Here is a 19,162-nt window from a genome sequence, read left to right as displayed (position 1 = left end):
GCAGAGTATTTCAGTTTGGAAGAGTTAGCCACATAGCTGTGCTTTTGTTCTATTCAGACCATTAATGTGTACTCTAGTTTCTGAGTATTTTCAGTTTTAAAATCCAGTCTTTTGCTCAGAACAGGCAAAATTCCAGGTGAACGAAGCTATAGATGGTTTTATTTATTACTTCAGCTATGGTCTCCAAACAACTGACCAGAGCTACTTTATGTTGGTGAGATATTCTCTCTCTCTCTCTCTCTCTCTCTCTCTCTCTCTCTCTCTCTCTCTCTCTCTTCCTCCCTCTCTCCCTCCCTCCTTCTCTTCCTCTCTTACCAGGAGAGTGCAGAAAATTATCTGATTTCCAACCTATTTTTAGTTTAACTCTAAAGCCCCACCAGACCCACTTGACTTCAACGTTTGACCGCAAGCGATTATGCCAAGGCCCTACAACGCTTGCAGCTTTACAATCCTGTCCCATTGCTCTGCTAAAAGCCTTAGCGGCTTGGTTGTCCTCAAGTAGAGATTCAGATTCTCTGACATTCAGCATGTCCCCAGGGAAAAGAGAGTTGCAGACGACGAGTTCCACATCTAGAACTTTCCACTCACACCGAGCTTAGTCCTTGATTTCTTCTTGTTTCTCTAGCCAAGAGGCCCATCAACAGGCATAGGGATATACCTACAAGTTCACTGTTCGTTTTTGTAGAGTGCATTTCTGCTGGACACCGTTCCATCTTTCCCTTAAGCTTTTCACTTAAACCAAAATAGTCTTCCTAGTTTACAATATACTTCCATACCCAACAATTGTATGATTACTATGGGAAACTTCAAAATGTAAATAAGAAAACTAGAGAAGTATGTTTGCTATAATAAACAAATTATTTTGTTTATCTATAACTATATATCCAATTAACTTTAACCTCACAGACTTGAAAACCATTTTTCTTCAACTCACAATTTTGTGGGTCTAAAGTATCAGGTTTGGGTTTTTTTAAATGGTGGTCTATTGTCATTCCCAAGGGAATCTATGTCATTTTCTTCTCTCTCCAAGCTAATTCTTTCGTGAGACTTGTTTTCTCTCTTTCTTTGTTTCTTTTTTTTGTTTGTTTTACTATGTGGTACCTCACAATCTCAGGATTTTAGTGACGTGAATTTCTGACAGTGTGGCAGCATATATAGAGAGTTGTTTCCCTTGCGTAGCAACACAGGGCTCCATCAGACAAAGGAGGAGGCTGACCATTGTTGGCTTAGAGTTTTCCAAACCTACTTTAATAAGGGAACTTAAATGCTTTACCCTCCCTTCTAGCCCACCACTCACCAGAATTAGTGAAAAGAAAAGGTTAACAAGGCAAAGGAGAATGTGGACCTGTTTAGGAAAAGTACATTTAGGGTAAATCCAATTTTTATCATCAGGATATCAGCAGTGACATCTCAGGCCACTTGCGAACACCATTCTTGAATCAGCAATGGCAACTCTATTCAGAAGAGTCTTTCTGTTTATGAAGTCACAACCAGGAAACAATGACCAGTGAAGAAGGCAAGACAAACCAATGCTACAGTGTCATCATCCAAGCCCAATGAAGACCAGCAAAGCGTGGTAAGGCGAACCAATTCCACATAGCATTGTTCATTGTCTGTTCTACCCTTTCCAAACATCATGTGTTCTCTCAAGTGTCTACTCTAGCAAAATGACACATACTCGTTTTCCACGAAGCTTCCAGAAAAACGCCACATGTCTGTTAACAAAACATCCTCTAATAAGGCAGTTTCCAGAAAAAAAATCACATGACACAACTGAGTCTCCACTGAAACCAAATATTTCTACTTTAGACTATCCCTTTAAAGACTGGTCTCAGAAATAGAGGATGCACTCATGGGTCAGCCTGTTTAGTAAGAAGGGGAAGAGTCAGCTTTTTCATTAGAGGAGTATCAGCTTTCAATTGCCTTTAATCTGCTGTGCATAGTTTAGAGAATTAATTTTAATCTCTTGGCATTAGTACAACAAAGTGCCTCTGATGGGCTAAATTTACAAAGAAAAACCAGTTCATTTAGCTTAGGATTCTAGAGATTGCATGGCATATCCCTTAAGAATCTATTCCCTGAAGCACCACATACTTGAATCATAGAATGTGGAGAAATATTCTGGAAAGAAGCTTCATCTCAATGTGTAGATTTACAGTGCTAACAGGCACATTCAGGCCATCAGAGAAGAAAAGCAACCATCACTATCACCCAGCCATGAAGCCACAATAATTACTGGCCTGACAAGACATGCTTACTCATGCAGTAGCATCATGGATGTTATGGAAGTACCAACCACTTTCTGATCGGACTTCAGTCTCACTCCACAATTTTAAGCCCATGCTCAACACCACAATTGGGTCATGAAATCTGTGCTTTGACAGGTCCTAGGCCCTAGGGGAGAAGGTAAAACTATTATTTTATTAAATGGACATAGTATTAAACTAACTCCTAGTGACTTATAATTTTACCTATAGATAATGAATCTCTCAACCCTGATCAGAAAAGCTTCTACTTACAACATTTGGTGATTAGTTTAGCACAGAGACTCACAACTGATGAACATGCAAAGAATAAGAGAATGGAGAAAGATCAACCCTAAATCGAGCAATACATTCCATTCTTTCCTCCAAAGGCTTGGGGACCATCGTAGAAGAGTGAGTGAAAAGAGAATAGAGACAAGATGGTAGTTGACTACAAGGGACCAGCACTCCTGTACACAGCAGGGCAGCTGCTCATATGAATTCACTGTGGTAGCATGCACATCTGTGCAAGCTCATGCCAGACAAAAGCCAAGCAAGATGTGAGCTGGTCACACAATCCCTTCTCTAGCTGTGCACTTATTGACAATTGTTATTTGCTTAGAGAGGAAGTGTCTATTTTCTATAAGAGCCTGGCCTCAGGTTAGACAATTGTGTCTCATTGTAAGGCCACATGTCTAACAATAGTTGAGAAGCACAAATTAAAGTTGATCAGAAAACAAAACAAAAAGTGCAAAGTTGGGTGATGAGGTAAGGCAGCTGGATCTAGGGAAAGTTGGGAAAAAGGATAAATAAGATTAAGACACAAATTCTCAAAGAACTAGCAATAAGAAAAAGAAGGGAGGCATGGGATTATAATAGCAGCCTTTTGTGTAGGAAGAGGTCAAGGCCAGAGAATGACTTAGAATCTAGACTCATTAGCTTCTTTCCCTGGTGCTGTGATAAAATACTCTGACAAGGGCAGTTTCAAAGAGACAGGGTTTATTCGGCTTATAATTTAAATTTCAGTCCATTGTTGTAGTGAAGTCAAGATGGCAGAAACTTGAATCAATAAGTCTTTTCCATAATTAAGAGCAGAGTGGGAGAGTGAGAGAGCACAAGAGCGAGATACACACACACACACACACAAACACACAAACACACACACAGAGATACACACACACAAACACACACACAGAGAGAGATACACACACACACACACATACAGAGAGAGAGAGAGAGAGAGAGAGAGAGAATACACTCACACCAGTGCTCAGCTTCTGTTCTCTGCTCTTAGAGAGTCCAGTAGCCTCTGCCAGTGAAATAGTGCTGCCCACAGTGAATATATTAAAGTATTAAAAATCAGCTTCCACAGACATGCCAACAGGTCAACCCAACGGAGATGACTTTCAACAAGATTCCTTTCCCAGTTAATTTCTAGATTTTCAAGGTGACAATTTAAAATAACCATGGCAGGTTTCTTATAACACTTGTCATGAGAATTGGAGGCCCCATGACAATTACCATTGAAGGGAAGCACTCTAAATGACCTAACAACTTTCCACCAGACCCCTTCTTTCAAAGTGCACTGGGGATCAAGCTAAATCACAGAAAGCCTTGGAGAAGAAACTACACTCAAACCATCACAGTCATTATAACATTGCAAGACAAGGTCCATATGAATATAACAAATAGTTTCTTTAACACATTGCTCAGTTTTTAAACATATATTCATTTAATTATGCACACGAAACACAAATACATGTTTGTTAGAGGAGAAGTGAATATACAAAAAAAATAAAACTTCTTCTAGGACCCCTTTTCCAATTGCTCTACTTTCTGGGATCAAAAATAGAGGTGGGATGGGATAGGGGGTTTGCAAAGGGGAAACTGAGAAAGGAGATAACATTTGAAATGTACATAAATAAAATATCTAATAAAAATTATTAGTACACTACTGTGTATCCATCTGCAGCTTACATGTGAATTTACATGTCTGCATATCTCTTACCGTGTTACATTTGGTTCTGATATATTTGGTACTAGATGCATGCAGAAAACACGTACAAAAAAAATGACAGTAGGAATGTCCACTCTGTTCCCAGTTACTCCTATTTGTTATCATTTTTTTGTTTCAGAAAAATATTAATTTTCCAACTGTAAATTGATGAAATATAAATGCTTCAAGCTTCCATTTCCTAAAGACCATTTTGTTTATCACCAGTCATAGGTTTATACTGCATGACAGAAATGTAGATAGGTGATGGGTCTGTAATAACATGAATGTCAACAAGCTCGATTTCACTTTAAATGCCATTTGTAAGCATTTAGTGCTAAATATTTCCCTCAAAACAAGTGATTCCTAGTTTTTAAAACTTTAATAAAAGTCTTATGATTTCTATATAAAATGATTTTGTTTTTAAAATTTTCATATATATATATATATGAATGAAACACATAGAAGAAAGCAAAATTGTTAATAACGGTACTTATTTGGGGTGGGGGTAAGAAGTTTGCACAGATTCAATAAGTATGTGACATTCTGGTCAAAAGAGAATTGTCTTTGCCACGCTCAAGAATAAGAACTGTATCTCTATCTCTTTGTGTCAAACATAAAGTCTAGACAAGAAAAATGGCTTCCGTTTTCTCAGCAGTCATTAACTGAAAAGGTCTAATGAAAGAATGGTGGGCCTGTGTGAGTTCTTCCGAAATCCATGCTGGGTGTCAAAAGGCTTGTCTTGTACCCATTACCATAGCTGACCACTTCGACAAGAAGCTTCTCTGAAAAGGCTGAGATCCACACATATATAAACATATTCAGAAGAAAGTTTGACACATCCTTTTTGGTAAAACACTAGTAGGCTCACCTCTAGACCCGTAGGCTTTGGCCCAGGTTTACAGTAACCAGCATGAATTCTGTGGAGTGAGCCCAAATTAAGTCGGAAAGTCTTGGTTATCCTCCTAACAGAATACCCACTATTGTACTAGTGGGAATATCTTGCTTGGCAAATTGGAGATTGTAGTACAGAAGTTACACTACTGAGTAAGACCACTGATGGTCCCCTGATCCTCACTGAATTGCATAGCAATTTCAGGCACCGTGAAAGCCAGCCCACAGGGACATAGCTTGTGGTTCCCTTTTAGTTTGATGTCTTTATATTCTGCATTAAAAGTGTTGCATCTCAGCAAGTGGGATTTGCTATCTAGTTATGAGAGGCCAGCACGAGCAATGGCAATGACCTGTATGTCTTCTCTTGCTGGGACCCCCCCCCCCCCCAGGGCTTAGTGAATATCAGGCAAGTATTCTACCAACTGAGACACACTCTGTTCTCCAGAACTGTTCTTCACCACAAAGGCACACTGTGATGACTCTTCCTCAAGTCACATACATCTTTCCTAACACTTGGCCACGTATCTTCCCTCCATTACTGTGATTTTATAATGTGATGGGTCTTTCACATCCTATGTGCCGTCGCTTTAGATCAGTTTGTTTCCTTAATATCATATCCTTAATATCGTATCCTTAAGTTCCACTCTTGTTACTTCATGTATCGGTAGCTTTCTATTTTGTTCCGAGTAATATTCCATCCCAGGATATGCATTATTTAAACATTTACCAATGGAAGGACATCCTTGTGGTTTCTAGGTTTTAGCTGTTTCATACATAGCTGCCATGGCCTGTCAAATCCAGGCTCTTATGTGGGTGTAAGGTTTTACTTCTCTAGAATGAACGTCATACGATTCATTTTCCAATTCTGTCATCAAGCTATGAAGTGGAAACTTCTGGTTTCTTTAGAAAGTTAGGTACAACAAATGATGTTTTGCTGGGGCACACAGGTAAAAGGGTGGTTTGCTGAAGCAGGCACAGGAGAAAGGATGGTATGCTATAGCAGACACAGGAAAGGACACGTGATGTTTAGCATGAATATAAATACAACCCCACAGACAGTGGCAGTGTGAGCATTGGTCTGCCTTGCTTCTCCTCACTAGTCTTCAATGACTACATGAATGTATTGGTTCACTTTACATCGTGTTGAGATTTGCTTGTGGTGACATCATATAGAAAAACTCGCCCAAGAACTTCATGAGAGGTTCTGTGGCCTCTTGCTGCTCCTGTGGTCTACACCATTGGCAAGCCTCAAAATGTCTTCTGTATTGAGCTGCCCATGCTGACTCATGTGTGGCGTCTGCTGAGTGAACTGGACTAACAATAGAGATTGGAAATGCTCCAAAGAACTATTTCTAAATAGGTCCCATTTAGGATACAGTCCTCCCATATTCTAATAACTTTTCTTTCCCACTGCCTTTGGTGGGTGGTGGGTTAGATGGGAGGCCAAAGCCTTACTGAAATCATAAAAATAATATATGCTTACAAAGTTGCTTGCTTTACTGCTGTCAAATATTAAGATTCAAAAATATATTATTAGTGTATTAATTACACTGTTATGATCAAACATTTGGACTAAAATCTCAAGGAAAGAGGTTTTTTTTTAGCATATCGATAGATATGAAACAGCCAGGGTCCCTCATAGCAGGGAAGGCATTGATTGTATGGATGCAGAAGCAGATTTGCTGATTCCATTTTCCATCTAGTTATGAGAGAGAAAGAGGTGGGAGGATGAAGCTCTAAATTCCCAAAGCCTGCTTTTCCTGCAGTGGAAGACTCCTTCTGCAAGGTGTCCTTTCAGCTGTAACCTCTCCAAACACCTCCACCAATTTGGAGACCAAGTGTTCAAATACTTGAGCAAACGGAGGACATCTTCTATTCAAACCACCATAGCTGGCATCAGCCCTATCTCCGACACTTGTCAGGATATTGCTGCTACTTGATAGCTTATATATTTAACCACAGCACATGGTATTTGATAAGGTAAAGCTCATAAATTTTGATGAAGTCTAATATATGATTTTCTTTTATTGCTAGTATTTTGATTGGAGCTCCCTCTGTCCTGACAATTTTTCTGCTGTATTGTCCTCTAGTAGCCTTGTGTTTTACATGTATAACCTATGCTTTTAACTGGATATGTATGAAATATGAGGTTGAGATAAAAACGTCCAGTTACGCATTTTCAAAGATAAGTGTCCTTATCTAATGGCTTTCTTCCTTTCCCATCCAACGTCTCTTGGACAGAGTTGTGTGGCTCCCCATTCTGTTCCATTGGCACATGTGTGTCAGCAAGTTCACCACACTGTCTTGATTACTATAGATACACAGTAGAGCAGATCCTTAGTATTAAACATGTCATACATATATTAGACAGTTGTTTGCTGATGATCTGAAATTTAATTCCAGTTTGGCATCTGTATTAGTTTCATTTCTGTTACTGGGTAAAACACTCTGGCAAAAGCAACTTAAAGGGGGAGTTTATTTTCATTACAGTGCCAGAGAGGTTAGAGTTCATCCTGGCAGAAGGCATCGCGGCAGGAACATAAGACCAGCCAATTACATTACACCAGCAGCCTTGAAGCAGGGTGATGCTTCAAGGAACAGGAAGTGATGTCAGATATAATGTCTTAGGGCCCACCTCCCCAGTGATGTATTTTCTCTAATAATGATTCCCTTCCATCATCATTCCAACAACACCATCACCTGGAGACTACATGTGCAAACCCATGAGCCGATGGGGATATTTCACATGTAAACACAACATCACATGGTTTACATGGTATTCCTTTTTGTGTAGTAGGAGAGAAGAAATCCATTTACCTGGATGATGCACAGAAATCTTATTCCATTGTGTTTATTATTGCCACCTTCCTACGTTTAGCTTTATGTCTTTGGAACTTAAGCTGAGAGTTTGGAATTAGCTTTGTGGTGGCTCGAATGAGAACTGAACCCTGTAACTTGGACATTTAGTCCCCCATTGGTGGTGCTGTTGGGGGTGACAGTGCAGCCATGCTGGAGGATGTTCATCCCTGAAGGTTGGCTGTGGGAATTTATAGCCTCACCCAACTTCCAGTTTGTTCTCTCTGCTTCATGTGGTTGAACATGTGATTGCTCGGTTTCCTGCTTCTCTCAACATTCCTGCCATCTGCTCCCATGCATCCTGCCAAAACCCACCCTTTCAGTTGTTTATGCCATGGTGTTTTATCACAGCCACACAAGGGTAAATGCTGCAGTCTTCAACTGCCGTCTCCTCTCTTTTCTCTCTATCCATTGTTAGCATTTTCTCAATTCTCACAATCTCTCTTACAAGTGACATTCTGTCCTACAGAGTTTCTCTCCTCTAGGTTTCTTGGGATTGTTACTCAAGGTATAGATCTTGGAGTCTCTTACTCTAGGGAATTCAGCGTATATTTCTCATGGTCCAAAATTATCTTTCCTCATTTTCTCTTGCTAAATTATTTCAGAGTTACTCTTTGTGGTAGTGCAAGGACAACAAGCATGCTTGGGCTTGTGATCGAAGACTAATAGATGAATTTAAATATCAAGGGAGGATGGCTAGTTCTGTAATGGCGGTTAGTGGGGGCTGGGCGTTCTTTCAGTTTATCAGCCTTGGGACAGTGAAAATGAAGCATATACATGTGAATAGCAATAAAGTGGAATCTCTAGGCAAAAGTCCCATGATATTACAGTAATCAACACCCATAGGAATGTTGGTATAGCATGAAGCATGCTTCATGATTAATTTAGCATGCTGGCAACAGCAAAAGCATGCAGCAGTAATGAGCAGAAGACAGCCAAGACTCATAGTATAGGTCATCATGTTGCAGTTGCTTTCACTTCCCTGTTGTCTGCCTTTACCAAATTGTGTTTCCTGTTTCTGTGTCCATTTGTTTGTTTGTATCGAGCTTTTTATGTGGGTTCTGGGGACCTGAACTTGAAAGAATAAAAAATGCAGCTAAGAAGTCAGAAGTTTAAAAAAGCCCTAAATACCTCAAATTCCAGACCCTGCCCTCTACCTGTACTAGCTGACCATAAAGTTAGATTAAAATCTTAAAGAATAATCTTGAGAAGCAGGAAGCTACTCCCAGGAACTGATGGACCATAAAGTAAATAATCTTGAGAAACAGGAAGCTCCTCCTTGTGATATTTCACTGGTATTCTCGACACTTTCCAATGACGCCCTCCCTACCCGCTTGGGTTGAGGTTTCTTCCTTTAAATTCCCCTTGTCTTAGTTACTGGGGGTCGAACTCCACTGCCCCTGCGTGGGATATAAGTCTTGACCCCAGTGCACTGGTTCCTATCAATAAACCTCATGTTTATTACAGCAAGGACGGTCTCACGTGAGTTCTTGGGGGGTCGCATCATCCTGAGACTTGAGTGAGGGTCTCCCCCCTCCGGGGGTCTTTCATTTGGGGGCTCGTCCGGGATGAGCGACCACCCTTGTCTCCGAAGACCCACTTGGAGGTGAGATAGCATCTGTGTCTTTGTCTGTGTCCTTGTGTTTTGTGCCGGCTAAACTCTGGGTCTGTATTTGCTACTCTGGGTCTGTATTTGCTCTCGAGTTCTGGATTTCTGGTTTTGCAGTCGTTCCCGTCTGGGGCTGAGAAGGGAGGCTCGTGTCTCAGAAGAGACACGAGTGTGAGCGGTAGACGTGCCAGGGGCTCACCAATTGTGCTGCCCTGGGAGACGTCCCAGGAGGTCTGGAGGAACCCCAGGGACGCCTGGGAGATTCCCATCTGGGTGCCGGTGAGGACTTGGTGATTCTCCTGTACTGGAGAAGAGACTCGTCCTCCCAGCTGTCTGTATTTCTAAAGTGGTCTTTGTCTGTGTGTTTTAGGTCTTTGTTTTGTGTTACTTGTGACTTTGACGATGGGACTCCTGAGTTTGACTTTAGACCACTGGACTGCTAGAGCACACAATTTATACCGTGACAGACTTTTTGCTCCTTGGAGTGGCCAGCGTTTGATATTGGCTGGCCTCCAGAAGGCACCTTTGACTTAACTATTATTTTTGCCTTCATTTGTCTTTGGTGTCCCCTTGGGAAGGAGGAGTGAAGTGGAATCTGCTCTCCTTCATCTGACTGTGGTTGAGAAGGAAGAAGTGAGGGTCTCCCCGCTCCGGGGGTCTTTCAAACTCTGATTCTCTTGCTGATATGGCAGTGACTTTACCAATCGAGAGCCATTTCCCTAGCCTATTTCCTGTTTGTTGTCAATGTCATTTTTGAGACAGAATCTGGTATATATCCTGGACTGGCCTGGAACTTGCTTTGTAGACCAGGCTGGCCTCAAAGTCACAGAGATCTGTTTGCTTCTGCCTTTTCAATGCTGAGCTTAAAGGCATTGACCACCACACCCAGCTTCTGTGTTAATAAAAGAACAAACTCTGGGTCTGGTGAGGCAACTTAGTCGTGCAGGCATCCCAAAGCATGTGGTGCTCAGGGCCTAATCCCAGCACTAGGGCAAATAATGAACTATTTATGTCTTGATGACGTTACTAGTATGTGAATATATTCATTAATCAAATTATGTAAATGGATGGAGGTGATCTGCACCTACAAGGACTATAGTTCACACATGAATCCTGCTGAGCCCAATACCCATCCTGATAACCTGGGTTAGAATCATCAATAACTCCAGTTGAGCATGCCATGTCCCTGGGGGTGACTTAGCATTACTAATTATATCTTTCTTGTGTGAGTACTTATAATAACCTATTTGCTCAAACAGAATGCTGGTCACATATATTTTTGTGCATGGAGATGTTATTTGTCACTAGAATTCTACTAAGAAGATTCATCCCCAGCCTCCCTGCAATGTGTGTATGTGTTATATGTGTATGCACATGTGTGAGACTGGGCATGAAGGTAGATGATGGGTATTTATTGCTCTTCACCTCATGTGAGACAGTCTCTTCATTGAATCTTACCAAATCGGGAAGACTGTCTGGCCAGTAAACTGGAAAATTTCCTATCTCTGCTTCTGTGTACGAGGATAACAGATGTTCTGAGTTGCACATGCATCTGTGCATGTTGGGATCTAAACTAAAGTCCTCATGATTTTTATACAGCTACTTAGCTCACCAAGCCATCTCTCCAGCCAGGTTTTGCCAACATAGCCCCTTTATGATAATCTTTCCTACTTTTCCTCTTTCAAGCTGCTCTACCTGGCTGATGTACACCAAGACAAGGATTTACACAAATAAAAATTCCACTGCAAACAGAGAAAATGTAGCATGTATTGTACCTTCCTATCTTTCTCCATATTTCCATTTATCAAACTCAGTAAGGGATAATTTACCTGCTTTCTCTTTGTGTGGAGGGTTAAGCATATCTGGTCATGTACAGACACTTGTAAAAAGTAAGAGAGTTTCTTTCTTCCTATGTGATAATTTCTGTTCTCAGTGCTATAATTCAGAACTCTTGGAAGAGAATATGCTGACTCATTGAATAGCCACACAGATGTTCACTGCAGGGGAGAGAGAACATACATATCCGTAGGGAAGAACAATGTGTGTAGTAAGGTGGATTTGGTGACAACCTTTCTTTACCAGAGACAGACATTGACCTTGAGCCCATTCCTGTTACATTTCACTCACTTGTCTTTGGATCAACTTCATACAAATATGCTTGGATGTTGGGAAAGAGAATGGTGGAAACTAATTGCAAGGGGAGGACAATGAACTCAGAAACATTACTGAGGATCCAGTTCTCTTGTCTGTGTCTAATAACAAGGTAAAAAGTTAAGCAGTCCCAAGCATTCTCATGGCTCTCAAAATCTGAGTGTTCAGTCTCCTCACTGGAAAGAAACAGTGTGACCATGGAAGTGACCGTTTCTGAAGAAGCAGTAGGGGGCCTGAGCCAACTGACTGAGACAATAGCAAATAAAGTCCTGGCTTGGAAAACACTGAGGGAGTTGGAGAACTGGTGAAAGGAGCTGGGATGGTTGGCTGGTACCTGTAGCATCTGTCACAGTAGCTTGGCTGCATGGGGAGGGGTTGGAATGTCTTTATGTATATTTGAAGCACCCTGTGGAACCCCCAGGAGGAACTGCAGGGAGGAGTAGTGCTTCTTTTTATGAACTTGGGTTTCCTTGTATTTGAAGGATAGATGATAAGAATTACCATGTCCTCTAGGTCAACGTCTCCTTTGAGGAGTGTATAGTGTCCTTCCCTAGCTCTGTGGATTAGTCTTGGTTTGAAGTGTATTTTGTCAGACATTAAAATGGTCACAAAGGCTTGCTTCTTAGGTTCATTAGCTCATATTTATATTTTTTTCATCATTTTACCATGAGGTGATGTCTAGCCTTGATATTAAGGAGTGTTTCTCGGATGCAATAGGAAGATGGATCCTAATTTTTACATCCATTCTATTAATTTGTGTTTATTTATTGGGTATTTGAGACCATTAATGTTGGGTGTTATTAATGATCAGTGTTTATTGATTCACATTATTTTGTTGTTGTGTTGTGTGTTTTTCCCCCTCTTTTAATTTGCTGATCTGAAATTATTCCTTGTGTTTTTTTTTTTTTTTTTTTTTTGGTTAGGATAACCTCTTCAGGTTGAAACTTTCTTCCTAGCACCTTCTGTAGTGCTGGATTTGTCTAAACAGATACTTTGGTATTATTGTAGAATGTCCTTTTTTCCCCTCTATCTACTGTTATTGAACATTTTGCTGGGTATAGTAGTCTGGGCTGGCATCTGTGTTCTGTGTTCTCTTAGAGTTTGTAGAACAGCCTGTCCAGACCCTTGTTGATTTTAGTCTCCATTGAAAAGTCAGGTTTTTTTTTTTTTTGGTGTTGCTTTAACATTTTTTTCTTTGTCCTGACCATTTAGTGTATTGATTCTTATGTGCTTTGGGAAATTTCTTTTTTGGCCCAGTCTATTTGATTTTCTGTATATTTCTTATACTTTAATAGACATCTCCTTCTAGGTTAGGGAAACTTTCTTCTATGATTTTATTGAAAATTTTCTCTTTGCCTTTGATCTGCTGGGTTTTCCCCCTTTCTCTATTTCAATTATTCATAGATATGGTCTTTTTTATAGTGATCAAGATTTCCTGGGTGTTTTGTAAATGGATTATTTTTTAGATTTAACATTTTCTTTGATCAAGGTATCTATATCTTCTATATTATCTTCAATGTCCTAGACTCACTATCTCTTGTATTCTGTTGGTGAGGCTTATCTATGAGGTTCCTGTTTTCACTCCTAAATTTTTCATTTCTAGGTTTTCCTCAGTTTGTTTGTTTTTAATGATTTTGTTTCCATTTTTCATATCTTGCACAGTTTTCTTCATTTCATTCGTTTGCTTGTTTGTGCTTTCATTAATGGATTTCTTCATATTCTCTCTAAGGTTCTTGAACATATTCATAATAGATATTTTGAAGTCTTTATCTTGTGATTCAGCTGCGTGGCCATTCTTAAGTCTACTGTTGCATGGTTACTGAGGGAGAGGTAAAGATCTGCAGTTAGCTTACCCAACTCACTGACTGGAGTGGCTTGTGTTTGCCCAGGAAATGCCTGCTTGAGTTGAGAGCAAGCACAAAGCAATGTGTGGAGGGAAAGAAGTTTGGAAGGAAAGATCTGTGGGATTCCCTGATTTTGAGGGCATGAGGGGACAGGAAAGGAGGCTCAGCAGGCACTCTGCTATGGATGAGGATGGGTGATGTTTGGACTTGCCTGGAGAAGTGAAGATCTGCAGTTAGCTCACCCGTTTCCATGGCCACAGAGCTAGCTCTTAAATTACATTTAATCAACAAGGGCATTAATATTACTTATATGGCCCCCTTTGGTTTTTTCTTGAGACAGAGTTTTACTATGAAACCATGGATCTCTATAAAGAGATTCATAGAGATTTTTATGTAGACTGAATTACATTTATAAAATACCATGATGACCACAGAGAAGTAATTTGTCAGGAATTACATTTTCTTCAACCTTAGGGTAGGTATTATGTAGCAATACTACACAACAGAATTGAGTCCATAATAAATCCTTTTTGGCTACTTAGACAATTGTTCATATATATATACACACACACACACATACACACACACATGTACACACACACACACACACACAAACACACACATATTGATTACCACATGCTTTTGTACATGAAAAGATCTGGAGGCCACATAAATTTGACTAGAGCAAATTTTATGCTTGTTCAAAGCACTGTAAAAATAAAGGGGTGATTGGGATGAACATCTGTCCACATAGATTTTACTCTGTGTCCAAATAACATGGTATACATTGGGTCATGTTTAATATTCATCTGCTTATGTTCAGAACAATGCCTTTCCTCTGTTATACAAATCTCCCCACCATGTACACACTTTGTAGGTGCACACTTTGATTCACCTTAAAAAAATGACCAATTCCTATGAAGGTATCATAAAATAGATTTCCATTTTTATCAAGTTTTTTCCCATCACCTTTTTATCATTCAATCTATAGACTGACATAGGAAAGAGCAAGCGTCACTACTTAGTATGTGTTCATAGGCTTGATATGCTGTTTTCCTAGTTTTCAGGGAGAAGTTCCAGAGGACATAAAATTTATTGACCTAAGGAAAAAGTGGCATTTGTGTTCATATTTTCTACTTACATGCATGCAATTGACTAACTTTTTTGTACTGATAATCTGAAGACAAAAAGGTATGTAAAAATATGTCTTATTTTCAGTAGACATTAAAGACATTCTATAATAGTTGAACAATATAATGCTGACCTAAGTAGATACAAAAGCTGTGTGGGACAGAGTAAGAAACCCAGAAATAAATTCAAGCAATGAAAACATATTATTAGCTAGGTTTTAAACTCACTGGGGAAAATTTTCTATGTTGACAGTTTCACTAGGTAGTCATCTGTTGGGAGGACAGATGCAGGGCTCTCAAAGTAAGAGAAATACTAGAAGGATCAAATAAAATGAAAATGATAATAATCATAGGAGAAAATGTAATATGATTTAAAAATATAATTCTAAATTTAATAGAAAACTCTAAATCTAGAAAAGATTTAGACATAAGGTCAACTATAGAAAAATTCTACAGCATAATTTACCACTAAAAACATGTACTTTTTTTTATAAAAGTACTTCACATTAGTAAATAATACTGCTTTCAGAAGATGGATTATTAAGCTAAAATCTCAGTGCTAGTCTATGGCTACTCTCTGAAGAGTTATTGGGCAGGGAGGCCTCAGAGGCACCCATAGCAACACAGGCTATTGGCATTATAAGTGGTTAGCCATAATAAATATATAGTAAGACCCGATTGCCAGAGATATCTACATACATTAGTTAGAGAAAAATACATAGAAATACATTTTGAACTAAACAGAAAATTCTACGTACTAGCTAGCTTTTGTAATGCTAGAAAGTGCTTTGCAGACCTCTGGCACAGAAAAGACATCAGGGGTATTAAACAGTAAGCTACCAAACAAGATGTGCCCACTGCTGTACTAGCGGCATCACTGTTTATGGGTACACCTACCCGCTCTTTTGATTGTAGTTTGAGGCCTCCTACACAAGAACGAGTTCATACCTGGTATCATAAATGTGATAAAATCCTTGGCTAGGGAAATCATAGATCCTTTGGGAGAACTTACTGATATTGGCTTTCCAAATGATTATTGTCAAATTGCATTATAAATACTTTTATATTCATGGATTATGCTGCTCTCAACATTGGTCAGAATTTGTATTGCAGTTGATGGTGGTTAGTGAAGAGATACATGATTATTTAAAGTGTTTAAAATAAGCAACTGTAAATGTTCAGCCATAGATGGAGCATTTACATACATCCCCTTTCCCCAAGACTCAGGGCATGCAGAAGAAGAGAGGATGAAAAAGTATAACAGTGGGTGATGGGGAGACCTGCTGTGACATGGCCTCATCTGGACATGACGCTGCTGCAGCCCACATGAACTCACAGCAGCAGTGGTTACCTACACAAAACCTATACAGAACCACGCTAGTTAAGAATTCAAGCATGGAGGAAGAAGAGAATTGTGAAACTCTACCCCTAGCTGAAGAATTCCTGGCAATTGATAGCTTCTGAGGAAGGAAGAATGATCTTTCTTTTGGAATGTGTCCACAGATAGGTCCTTCATGTCTCAGATGATCTCAAGCCATGATCACATGGACAACACTAGTTGGACTGAGTGGCTTTAAAATAAATTAGTATAAACATTATATAAGGATGGTGTGAAGTTTGGAGGAGATATGGTGGGGGCCTCTACAGGAGAGGTTGGAGGGAGTGACACATGGAATAATGACATTATTTTGTATACGTGATGTAATTTTCAAATAAAAACACGAGCATAGTCATGGGGAAAGAAATTTGTAATGTATATTACAAAGGGAGAATTTGATTAATGCTGATCTACCTCTTAAAAATCCAAAAAGGTATGTAACTGAAAAATGGTCAAAGATTAAAATTAAGAAGAGAACTGGCAGGTACATGCAAGTATATGAAGTATCAGTTATAATGCGAGAGGTAAAACTTTAAACAGAAACTTACTACATAGCAAGTTTGTAACGGGTTTGTCAATCCACAGTGTTGAAACAGTTGTAGTCATCTGGTAAGTGGGGGTATACACAGACACACACAGACACACACACAGACACAGACACACACAGACACAGACACAGACACAGACACACATAGACACACACACAGTCACACAACAGACATACACACAGACACACAGACACACACACAGACACACACACACAGACACACACACACACACACACCTGGTCATCAATTTAATAGCACCCAACTAAAATATACAGTGTTTGTATCTTTTCATGAGAGCTGCTGCTTTTACGTAGAAATAAAGTTATAATCATAAAGATTATACACATAGAATCAGAAAGATTATATTGCTTTATGTACTCAGCAATGCTGATAACGAAAGACTGAAAACAATTTAAATACTTTTAACAAGAATTTGGGTTTAAATGTTCACTTGTGAATTGTGGAATACCATGTAGCAATTGAAAATGATGAGTCAGCTGTATTATATCTCCAAAGATGTGTGATTAGAGAGAAAGCCAGGATTCAGTATGATATGCCATTTATGCTTGTACATGTTTTAATAACCTACATGCAAATTTGTTTCTTTAGGACTATTCTTAGAACTCCACAGAATATCTTGGAAAATTGCCCAAGAATCTTGTATGGGGGCATAAAGTAGATAGGATAGGAATGGTAGAAAGGCTTTTTATGTTTTCTCTCATATATATACTTTATATTCAAGTCTTCAGTTGTTTATTCTAAATTATAAGTTTTTTAAACATGTAAACAATGAACCCACTTCTTGACCACTTGAGCCAGGAGTTTATGTCTCATTCCCCACTTACATTATAGGCTACTGGGCAGGCTTTTCTGTTATGATTTCTTGGCTGGTATCTACTTAAGAAAGGTCATTTAGACCTTCTACTATTATAGAAGCTCCCTAAAATATAAACATATATGAACGGGATCTAAATGGAGTCACCAAATAATAGGGGTGAAGATGTCCCAACTAGACAGACATCCTATGCCACCAGAAAAAGCTTCCAATGTTAAGAATAGGTTATATCTTGTTGAGCTATTGGCACAATGGGGAACCATTTAACCCATAAACATCATAGGCCTTTGCCAATGCTACTGGCTGTTCTCTACAATATGGTGGCAAGGTATTGCTGAAGACATCACTTACATATGTTGAACACAGAATAGTTAAGCAGTTACCTAACTAGACGCTTCACCCTACTGACTAATGTTTATAGTACTGGAAAGTACTCTGAATGCTTCTAGAGGTGAAAAGTAATCATCAATGTCTCCCAGCTACAAATACTGTAACCTAAAACAGGGTCCTGCCTTCAAGACATGCTGTGTACTAGTGGTATAAACATTATGGAAGAAACCAATCCCTCTCTGCTTGAATTTAAGGTCCACTCCATGAGATGGAAGCCATATCTGACACTGCAAAAGTGGCCAAGAACCTGAAATTTGTCATAGTTCTAGGGAAAAAAACTACTACTATTAGGCTCCTAAAATGAGCTTAGTCACAAAATGACTTCTAAATAACAGTTTTATACATAGTGGTCAGTGCCTTGCCTGGCCTTTATTAGAGAAACTTACAGTACATGGGGATTTAACCCAAAGTCTCATAACTGGACAATGTGCCAAGAGTGAGACAGCTTTTGGAGCACTCAGTCCTAAGAGGGATGTCCTTGTTAAACCCATCCAGTCAAGGATCAGGGAACTGTGTGGAAGAGCAGATGGAAAGACTCTACGAGCCAGAGATGATGTGACTCCAGAAACTGGTGTGTTCTAGGCATAAGACTGATGCGCACATGATTTTACAGAGAGACTTTTTGTGTACAAGGCCTGCACAGTTTGAAGCCAGACAGTGTCCCAGCACGGAGAGGAAAAAGTGGATAAAGCCCCCCTGCCCTAACCAAGAAGCTGTCTGCAATTGGTAAGTACCAGCAAAGGAAAAACTAGTTTTTTCAATGGAATCTCACTGGGTACATTAACCACACTTCAGGACAGGCCTTATACCCATAGTATTTGGCTAACACAATTAACTCAATGGTACTTTTGTAAAGTTTTCAAAAAAGATCCTATTGTGCTTAATATGAGGTGGTTTTTTGGTGATTTTATTTTCAATGTGTTTTCCTAATTTTTAAAACTTATTTTGTGTTTGTGTGTATTTATGTAAGGAGGATGACATAAATTTGGGTAGGTAGTGAGGTGGGGAAAGAGCTGTGAGGAATTGGGGGAAGGGAAGGCATGATCCAAATGCATCTTATGAAAAAGATTTTTCAAAATAAAAAGGATATGTCTAACGTTTTTGTTCTTGGTGCTCAGTAAAAGATAATAACTAAGATCGACAGAATGCTTAGAGAAAACATTTCATATATTGTAGGAATTAATTAGAACATAAGACGATATGTTTAATTGTTGTATTATGCATGCAAATGGAGGAGCATCTCTCAATCTGTTTTTTGTTTGATATTTTGAGTTGGATCGTTATGAGGATG

General features: G+C 39.3%; 1 long non-coding RNA gene across 1 annotated transcript in view; it reads left to right on the top strand.

Moving 5' to 3' along the window:
* LOC108348854 (uncharacterized) overlaps positions 1-19,162 on the top strand; it is a 127,996-nt gene that overhangs the window by 41,631 nt on the left and 67,203 nt on the right. Inside the window, exons 4-6 of the long non-coding RNA XR_015642564.1 lie at positions 1,393-1,576; positions 14,651-14,781; positions 18,505-18,597. This is a non-coding gene — a long non-coding RNA (uncharacterized LOC108348854). The remainder of the gene's footprint in view (positions 1-1,392; positions 1,577-14,650; positions 14,782-18,504; positions 18,598-19,162) is intronic.

This window comes from Rattus norvegicus, chromosome 18 (assembly GCF_021556685.1).
Source record: "Rattus norvegicus strain SHRSP/BbbUtx chromosome 18, alternate assembly SHRSP_T2T, whole genome shotgun sequence".
In the NCBI taxonomy this organism is placed as follows: domain Eukaryota; kingdom Metazoa; phylum Chordata; class Mammalia; order Rodentia; family Muridae; genus Rattus; species Rattus norvegicus.
The sequence above is the reverse complement of the archived record's forward strand: the minus strand, read 5'-3'. Positions and strand labels throughout refer to the sequence as shown.